Source organism: Anomaloglossus baeobatrachus, chromosome 7 (assembly GCF_048569485.1).
Source record: "Anomaloglossus baeobatrachus isolate aAnoBae1 chromosome 7, aAnoBae1.hap1, whole genome shotgun sequence".
Taxonomy (NCBI): domain Eukaryota; kingdom Metazoa; phylum Chordata; class Amphibia; order Anura; family Aromobatidae; genus Anomaloglossus; species Anomaloglossus baeobatrachus.
The window spans coordinates 218,519,537-218,529,674 of NC_134359.1; positions in this window are offsets into that span (position 1 = coordinate 218,519,537).

The window sequence follows — 10,138 nt, forward strand, 5'->3', positions numbered from 1 at the left end:
ACTCTTGGAACACCTCCGCTTCAAAGGCCGAGCCCTGGTCTGTGAGCACCCTTTCTGGGTAGCTGTGCGGTCGGCAGAAGTAGGCCTGGAAGGCTCTAGCTGTGGTACGGCCCGTCAAATCTTTAACTGGGACAACCACCATGAACTTGGAGTAATGGTCTATGATGGTCAGGGCATATGTGTACCCGCTTCAGCTGGGCGTGAGCTTGACGTGGTCCAGGGCCACCAACTCCAATGGCTGGTGGGTGATCACTGATGATCGGCTGAAGAGGGGCCTTCTGGCTGGCCTCATCCCGCCTTCTCAGGGTGCAGGGGCCACATTCTCGACACCAGGCTTCCACAGACTCCTGCATCCCACTCCAGTAGAACCGCTCTCTCAACAGCATCTCCAGCTTCTTCCAACCGAAGTGTCCTGCACCATCGTGGTAGGCTTTCAGGACCCTGGGTACACTGGTTTGGGGGACAACCACTTGGCGAACCTTTTCATGGGTCTTTGGATTGATCATTTCCTGGTACAGCTTCCCCTGATGCAGGTGTAGCCGATTTCTCTCCTTCCACAACCTTTGGGCTTCTGAGGGGGCCGCGGGATCCATCCGGGAGGAGCCCTGTGCAATCATGGCTTTAACCAGCTGGACCGCCGGGTCCTGATCCTGGGCTTCCTGCCACCCCTGATCGGGCAGCGCGTCAAGGTTCACCTACTGTTGGTTAACGCAGGGCCTCTCATCTCAGGGCCGATGGAAAGCGGGCAGCTCAATTTCTTCAAGGTCGTCGTTCTCTACCCCGTCATCAAGTAGGTGCGGCATTCGGGACAGCGGATCTGCATTAGTGTTCCTGCAGCCGGCCCTGTACTTGATAGTGAAATCGTAGTTGGACAGTCGAGCCATCCACCGCTGCTCCAGGGCACCCAGCCTGACCGTGTCTAGATGTGTCAACGGATTGTTGTCCGTGTATGCAGTAAACTTTGCCGCGGCGAGGTAATGCTTGAATCTTTCAGTTATTGCCCACAGAAGGACTAAGAACTCGAGCTTGAAGGAACTGTAATTTTCTGGGTTCATTTCTGTCGGCCGCAGTTTTCTGCTAGCGTAGGCGATCACCTTTTCCTTTCCATCTTGCACCTGGGACAGGACCGCGCCCAGGCCCACATTACTGGCGTCGGTATAGAGGACGAACGGGAGACCATAGTCTGGGTAGGCCAGGATTTCTTCGCCCGTCAGGGCCGACTTCAACTGGTGGAAAGTCTCCGCATGTTTCTCACTACAGACAAATGGGGGGCCGGAGGCCCTTCCATTCTTGGTCTGTCCCACGAGGAGGTCTTGCATGGGAGCGGCCATCTTCGTGTACCCCTTGATGAAACGGCGGTATTAGCCACCAGCCCTAGGAACTGCCTGACTTCTCTCAGCGTGGTCGGTCGCGGCCAGCGCTGGATGTCAGCAACCTTCTCCGGATCCGGGGCTACGCCTTCGGCGATCACCACATGCCCGAGGTATTGCACTTTGGGTTTCAGCAGATGGCACTTCGACGGTTTCAATTTCATCCCGTACTTGGAGAGGGCTGCGAACACTTCTGCCAGGTGCTCCAGGTGTGCCTCATACGTCTTGGAATACACAATTACATCGTCCAGGTACAATAGGACCGTCTCGAAGTTGAGATGCCCCAAGCAGCACTCGATGAGCCGTTGGAAGGTCCCCGGGGCATTGCACAGCCCGAACGGCATACTATTGAACTCGCAGAGTCCCATGGGAGTAGCAAATGCAGTCTTCTCGCGGTCTTCTGGTGCAACTGCCACCTGCCAGTATCCACTGGTAAGGTCAAGGGTAGAGAAATAGTTAGCAGTTTTTAGTGCAGACAGCGACTCTTCGATGCGGGGGAAAGGGTAGGCATCTTTGTGCGTTATCTGGTTGATCTTCTGGTAATCCACACACATCCTCATGGTACAGTCTTTCTTCTTTACCAGCACCAATGGAGCTGCCCAGGGACTACAATTATCCCGGATGACCCCAGCCTCTTTCATGTTCCTCAACATGTCTTTGGCGCATTGATAGTGTGCTGGTGGTATCGGCCTATACCTCTCTTTGATGGGTGGATGCGTGCCTGTGGGGATATGATGTTGAACCCCTTTAATCCTCCTGAAATCTAGCGGGTGCTTGCTGAAAAGCTGCTCATACTCCCGTACTACCCTGTATACCCCATCCTTGTGGTGTACCGGGGTGGACTCAGTGCCAACATGCAATTCCCGGCACCACTCCTCTCGTGGCCTAGCTGGGGTGTCACTGCTCATGTCGGGTGCAGGGGTAGTGGGGGTGGTCTCATGGATGGCGTGGGGGGTCGATGGTAAAAAGCCTAGCTATGGTGGCGTAGCGGGGGAGCCTAACCTCTTCCTCCCCGCAATTCAGCACTCTCATAGGCGATCTCCCCTTTTTGACGTCAATCATCCCCCGGGCTACCATTACCGTGGGCCAGTGCTCTGAAGGCGAAGGTTCCACTAACGCCGGGTAATCCCGTCCCTGGGGGCCTACTGCTGCCCTACACCAAATCATCATTTCGCTTCTTGGTGGTACCACCAAAGGAGCTGCATCCATCACTCGCACACCACCAATCTCTCCACTCGTCAGGCTCACTTGCTGCTGGTGCAGGAGGGCCCGGATCTCACGCTGCAGGGCCCTCTGCTGACCCCCTCCTGCAGTGGCAGACAGTTGCTGCAGTAAGCTCAACACCTCTCCCATACAGTGCTCAATCACATTGGTCCCAAGGACCACTTTTGGGTTACGGTCACTGGACTCATTCAGCACCACAATCATCCCTTGGCGTTTCAGCTGGGTTCGTCCCACAGTCAGGGTCACCTCCCTGAGCCCCACTTGGGTCATAGGTAGCCCATTGGCCGCAATAACGGTCATCCTATCATTGGGAGGGACAAGTTCACTATTGGCCCAATATCGCTGGTACAATGAATAAGGCATAGTAGTTACCTGCGATCCAGTGTCCAACAGGGCCATGGAGGCCGCCCCATTTCCACTGCCAGGGAAATGATGGGGCGGCCTCCTACACCCCGGTCTCTCCAATCATCCGGGCCACGGGGGTCTACTCCTGAGGACTTGCCCTTGGCCCCAGGGGTTGCTCGTTTAACGGGCATTGCCTAGAGTAATGGCCAGGCTTGTTGCACCGATAGCACACAGGTGGCCCATACCGTGGATCGGTGTTCTTCCTCTGCTGCATCCAAGGGACATCCTCCGGGCTGTCGGCGAGCTGGATTTTCTCCGGGGGCTTGACTCTCGTCGGGAGCTGGAGGGCGGCGAGGATTCGGGTGAGGTCTTCATTCATGTGGCGGACTTGCAGGGCCAGCGCCTCTATTGTCCCGAGCAGGGGCCGGTAGAGCTAAGGGAGGGGGTGCCACCGACACAGGGGCAGTTTCAGCCGGCCAAGGGACCACGTCAGTAGCGCTAGCAGTTGGTGCCTGCAGGGCTTTGATGGCCCGCTCCTTTAGTACTGTAAAGTCTAGGTCGGCATGCTCCAGAGTCCATAGCCGCAACTGCTTGCTGTCTTCGGCAGACCCCAGTCCCTGCAGGAACTGCTCCACTAGCATTTTGTTGCTGTCGGCCTCGCTGATGGTATCGCTGATGGTATCCACCCACCTCAGGGTCCGAAGGGCCGTCTGCAAGCGTAAGGCAAAAATCCCTGATGTTGTCCGCGGGCCGTTGCCGACACTGATAGAACTGCATCCGCAACTCAGCCTCGGTACGGTCTGGATTTTTCAAAGAGTCCGCGTCGGTCCAGGTCTCCATCTCCTGCTCAGCCGCGCCGGTCAGCTGCCTGAGCACTACCGTCGCACCTTATCTGCCAGTCATGGCATTCCAGTCAAGAATCGGGCTGATCTTTTTCCGAAACACCTGTAAGACGTCGGGCTTCCCATCGTACTGGGGTAGCCAGGTGACACCGGGCACGTACGGCAGGGAGATCGGCATTATTACCTGGACGACCGCTGGACCCACAGCCTTCCCCGCTCTTGCGACCGAAGCGAGGGTCGCCACGTTCCCCTCTTCGGGCGCCGGTGCTCCTGCAGCTGACACCCCTTCAACATCTCCGGTAGGTGCGGACATCTTCCTCCCGTCCCCCTTGGTCTTTTCACAGCACTTCGCCTTCTCGGGGGCGGAGCTTCGCTTTTTGCGCCTTTACTGCTCGGGAAGACGACTCGAGCGGGAAATCTTCGCGCCCAAAATGGCGGATCTTTAGATTTTTTCCAGCGGGACGCCGCTGATGGGGATTACAAGGGGCACTTCTACTGGCAAGTAGACTGGTTCAATCCTGTTCGTGACGCCAAGTTGTCGAGGGCGGGGGCCAGCTTTCCCCGTCGCGGGGGCTGCTCGGAGAGGTCGCGCTCGGATCCGGTGCCTTCTCCTCGGTGGCTCGAGCGGACAGGACCCGGGGCTCGAGCAGCGCTCCTCGGCCACGAGTGAAAAGGGAGGGGAGTTGGATTTTTGGGATGGATGGAGTGTTCGTGACGCCACCCACGGGTTGTGGTGACGGTGGGCACCACCGCTGCTGGTGACGGGGTTCCCGGGAGCGATGGCAGGGAGCAGCTAGGTGTTGGCCCCTCCGTGGGTAGGGGCTGGTGGTCCTGGGGCCCGGTAGGAGGTTGAATTCCTCAGGATGAGTTTTGGCAGGGTGCAGGGTCGCGGTGCAGCGCAGCGCGGTGCCGGATGACACTGGTGTACTCACTCAGACACAGATGGACAGAGTCTCTGGTAAACCAAACGGCTGGATGGACCCGCAGCCGGTTGCGGTGTTCTCCCTGGATGGGTTGATGGTGGCTGTCATTCCCTGCACCTGTGTTTTGACCCCAATGCCTGAGCACCAGGAGTCCGCTCCCCGACGTATATGTCTCCCCGTTTGCCCGCAGACGCTGGCCCTTTGGATCTCTGGCCCTTGGCGGTGGCATTTATACGGAACGGTTGGGCTGTTGCCTTCAATCGGGACTTGGGTGGGAATGAACCCCTGAGGTCCAGACCGCAATCAGAGAATTTGACTAAAGGTTGGCTTTAAGCCTAGTCGGGGTCTGAGTACCCTGCCTGGTCCTTGGCTCCAATCTGCTCCCCGGTTCGGTACCGGCGGGCCACCGCCCGACCCTGGTCCTACGGTTCCGCTGACCTTCGCCAACTCCTGCAGACGGCCACCATCGTCTGCCGACCTTGCTGAATGTGCCTGGGTTCCGACCCAGACACCAACAGTTTTCACTCCTCACTCACTACAGACCACAACTGGACTGACTACTGTGTTTTTCCCACCTCCAGGCTGTGAACTCCTCGGTGGGCGGAGCCACCGCCTGGCTTCACGCCCACCTGGTGTGGACATCAACCCTGGAGGGTGGCAACAAGGGTTTAATGTTTGACTGGTGTGCCCTGTCCAGGGAAGGGGGTGTCTGGTGTTGTGTAGTGACCTGTGACCCCTGGGGTCCAGGGCGTCACATGTCCTCATACTAGGGCCCATCCTGGTATATATGTCAACACATCCTGGTATATATGTCAACACATCCTGGTATATATGGTCCCCATCCTGGTATATATATCCTTGTCCTAACCTTTGTCCTGGTATATACAGTCCACATTCTGTCTCTAACAAATAAACCCCCCAAAACATTCTACTCACTTCCCTTCACTCCCACAGCACACACTGTCCGGCAGCTGACATCGGAGGGTGCGCCATTCATTTAACATCACTGTCATGCACCCCCAGTCACAGTACCACCAACGTCAGCTGCCAGTCTCTGTTTGGTGGCTGGTAGTGGCTGGTAGCTTGTTTTGCAGCGCATGACCCAACGCCGGGTGCTGCAATGCATTTCAGCTGGATGTGTGCCCTCGAGCGCACATCCAGATGAAGCTACCCCTGGCCCAGTCGCGGTCACGACCTCTACAACCACAATTGTTAAACCCCTACTGCATTACTATAAACATCAATGCCCGAAGGACCCACTAAGTTCTAAGAAAAAGCGCTCCAAAAGGTTTTAAGAGGAATATGGGCACTTACTAAAAGAGATGTCATGGAAGATAGGTTCCCTTTAAATGGGAATCTTTTATGGCTGCAGGATTGAAGTCAGAATAACTAAAGTGTTTAACTGTGCTCTTACACAACCTTAACAAGCTGGGTCATGCCTTATACAAAGTCATCAGGTGTGACGGCTCATGTATTAGTCACACATACAATCAACAGCAGATCAAATTCCATTTGTGATATAACTGTTACCAAGAAAAAGGCATAGCTGATGCCATAAACACTCACACAGGAATTATGATAACTAGGTTGGGCCACACTCATTTTGAAATAGGATTTTCCCCATGTCACCTATTAACTAATTTACAACTTGCATATTTTAGTCCTTTGGGACATACCAATTTTTTACATTTCTCCATTGTCACACTCCAGGAGCTGTAATGGTTTTATTCTTTTGTGTTGATTTTTCTGGATGAGTTGTGTTTTTCTGGGGCAGCATTCTGGGGTACATGTAACTTATGTAACCAATATTTTATTCTTCAAAGACCAACCCTTGGCTTGGCATACTGCCCTGTAAATGCAATATATACAGAGACAGACTAAGGCTATGTGCGCACGTTGCGTACAGTCACTGCAGAATTTTCTGCAGCGATCTGAAGAGCACATGTGCGCTTTAAATCGCTGCAGAAATGTCCGTAGTGAAAAAAAAAAAAGCCGATTCCATGCGCTCTGCCTGCAGCTCCTCCCATAGACAGAGCAGGAGCTGCCGGCAAAGTGCACGGAAGAAGTGACATGTCACTTCTTAGAACGCAGCGCTTCGGCAGTAGCCAAAGCGCTGCGCTCTAAAACGCCACGTGCGCACGGCCCCTGCACAATCTCCATAGACTGTTCAGGGGACGCAGGACGCATGCAGTTACGCTGCGCTACAAAGCGCAGCGTAACTGCATGTATTTACGCAACGTGCGCACATAGCCTAAGAACTAACTCTGTTCGAAACGCGTCGTCTCACCTGTATTCCTATGAATTCATGATGGAAATTTTTTTAACTTGAACATGAAATAAAGAAAGAATGAATTTTTAACCTATTTTGGCACAGATTGCTGGATTTCTACCCTATTCATGCCCTGTGAATGCAATATATACAGTATATCACAAAAGTGAGTACACCCCTCACATTTTTGTAAATATTTTATTATATCTTTTCATGCGACAACACTGAAGATCTGACACATTAAATGTACAGTAATCAACGTACAGCTCGTATAACAGTGTACATTTTGTGTTCGCTCTAAATAACTCAACACACAGCCATTAATGTCTAAACAGCTGGCAACAAAAGTGTGTACACTCCTAAATGAAAATGGCCAAATTGTGTCCAATTGTGCCATTTTCCCTCCCCGTTGTTATGTGACTCATGAGTGTTACAAGGTCTCAGGTGTGAATGAGAAGCAGGTGTGTTAAATTTGGTGTTATCGCTCACACACTCTCCCATACTGGTCACTGGATGTTCACCATGACACCTCATGGCAAAGAATTCTCTGAGGATCTAAAAAAAAGAATTGTTGTTCAACATAAAGATGGCCTAGACCAGTCATGGCGAACCTTTTACAGGCCAAGTGCCCAAACTGTAGCCCTAAACCCAATTTTTTTCCGAAGTGCCAACCAATCCTATTATATAAAGAATTGATTTTAATCTTACCTTTGCCGTCTTCTCTTCAGCAGGGGGCATCACGCTCATGCATGCTTACCACACATTGGAGCTGAGCCCCTGCCCTTTCCAGACACAGCAGTTGGATTGATCTTTCTGGAAAAAAATTGCAGCATATTAGACAGAGACTTTAGCCTGGAATGCAATCAGATGTCGCCCTGTAATCCACATCTACATTTCAAAGTCTGAACATCTTGAAATCCCATAAAGACGTACGAGTGGCTCCCCTCCCCATCATTGTGTAGTTATGTCCCCCTTCCTCGGCCACTTCCTGGTAAACATGTCCCCCATCCTGATATATATTTCCTACATTCTGGTATATTTGTCCCCATCACGGCCCCATCCTGGTAAATGTCCTCCATCCTGGTAAATGTTACCCATTCTGGCATGTTCCCCCATGCTGGTAAATGTACCCCATCCTGACATATTGCCCATCCTTGTAAATGCCATCCCGGCATGTACCCCATTCCTGGTAAATGTTCCCAATCCTGGTTAATTTACCCCATCCAGGTAAATGTACCCCTTCCTGGTAAATGTACCCTATCGTGGCATGTTTCCCCCATCCTGGCATGCATGTTTCCTCCATCCTGGCATGCATGTTTCCCCATCCTGGCATGCATGTTTCCTCGATCCTGGCATGCATATTTTCCCCATCCTGGCATACATGTTTCCTCCATCCTGGCATGCATGTTTCCCCATCCTGGCATGCATGTTTCCTCCATCCTGGCATGCATATTTTCCCCATCCTGGCATGCATGTTTTCATCATCCTGGCATGCATGTTTCCCCATACTGGCATGCATGTTTTCACCATCCTGGCATGCATATTTTTCCCATCCTGGCATGCATGTTTCCTCCATCCTGCATGCATGTTTCCTCCATCCTGGCATGCATGTTTCCCCATCCTGGCATGCATGTTTCCTCCATCCTGGCATGCATGTTTCCCCATCCTGGCATGCATGTTTCCCCATCCTGGCATGCATGTTTCCTCCATCCTGTCATGCATGTTTTCCCCATCCTGGCATGCGTGTTTTCCCCATCCTGGCATGCATGTTTTCCCCATCCTGGCATGCATCTTTCCTCCATCCTGTCATGCATGTTTCCCCATCCTGGCATGCATGTTTCCCCATCCTGGCATGCATGTTTTCCCCATCCTGGCATGCATGTTTTCCCCATCCTAGCATGCATGTTTTCCCCATCCTGGCATGCATGTTTCCTCCATCCTGGCATGCATGTTTCCTCCATCCTGCCATGCATGTTTCCTCCATCCTGGCATGCATGTTTTCCCCATCCTGGCATGCATGTTTTCCCCATCCTGGCATGCATGTTTTCCCCATCCTGGCATGCATGTTTCCTCCATCCTGGCATGCATGTTTCCTCCATCCTGCCATGCATGTTTCCTCCATCCTGCCATGCATGTTTCCTCCATCCTGCCATGCATGTTTCCTCCATCCTGGCATGCATGTTTTCACCATCCTGGCATGCATGTTTCCTCCATCCTGCCATGCATGTTTCCTCCATCCTGCCATGCATGTTTCCTCCATCCTGGCATGCATGTTTTCCCATCCTGCCATGCATGTTTCCTCCATCCTGCCATGCATGTTTCCTCCATCCTGGCATGCATGTTTTCCCATCCTGGCATGCATGTTTCCTCCATCCTGGCATGCATGTTTCCCCCCCATTCTGGCATGCATGTTCCCCCCCCCCATGCTGGCATGCGTGTTCTCCCCCCCATGCTTACATGTGTGTTCTCCCCCCCCCCATGCTGGCATGTGTGTTCTCCCCTCCATACTGGCATGTGTGTTCTCCCACCCCCTGCTGGCATGTGTGTTCTCCTACCCAATGTTGGCATGTGTGTTCTCCCACCCCCACCCCACGCTGGCATGTGCGTTCCCCCACCCCACGCTGCCATGTGCATTCCCCCACTCCCACCCCACGCTGCCATGTGCATTCCCCCACCCCCACCCCCCACTGCCATGTGCATTCCCCCACCCCACGCTGCCATGTGCGTTCCCCCACCCCCGCGCTGCCATGTGCGTTCCCCCACCCCCACCCTGCCATGTGCGTTCCCCCACCCCCACCCCACGCTGCCATGTGCGTTCCCCCACCCCACGCTGCCATGTGCGTTCCCCCTCTCCCACACCACGCTGCCATGTGCATTCCCCCACCCCCCGCTGCCATCTGCGTTCCCCCTCTCCCACCCCACGCTGTCATGTGCGTTCCCCCTCTCCCACCCCACGCTGCCATGTGTGTTCCCCCACCTCCCGCTGCCTTGTGCGTTCCCCCTCTCCCACCCCACGCTGGCATGTGTGTTCCCCCTCTCCCACCCCACGCTGCCATGTGCGTTCCCCCTCTCCCACCCCACGCTGCCATGTGCGTTCCCCCTCTCCCACCCCACGCTGCCATGTGCGTTCCCCCACCCCATGCTGGCGCTGCCGCACACGAGTTA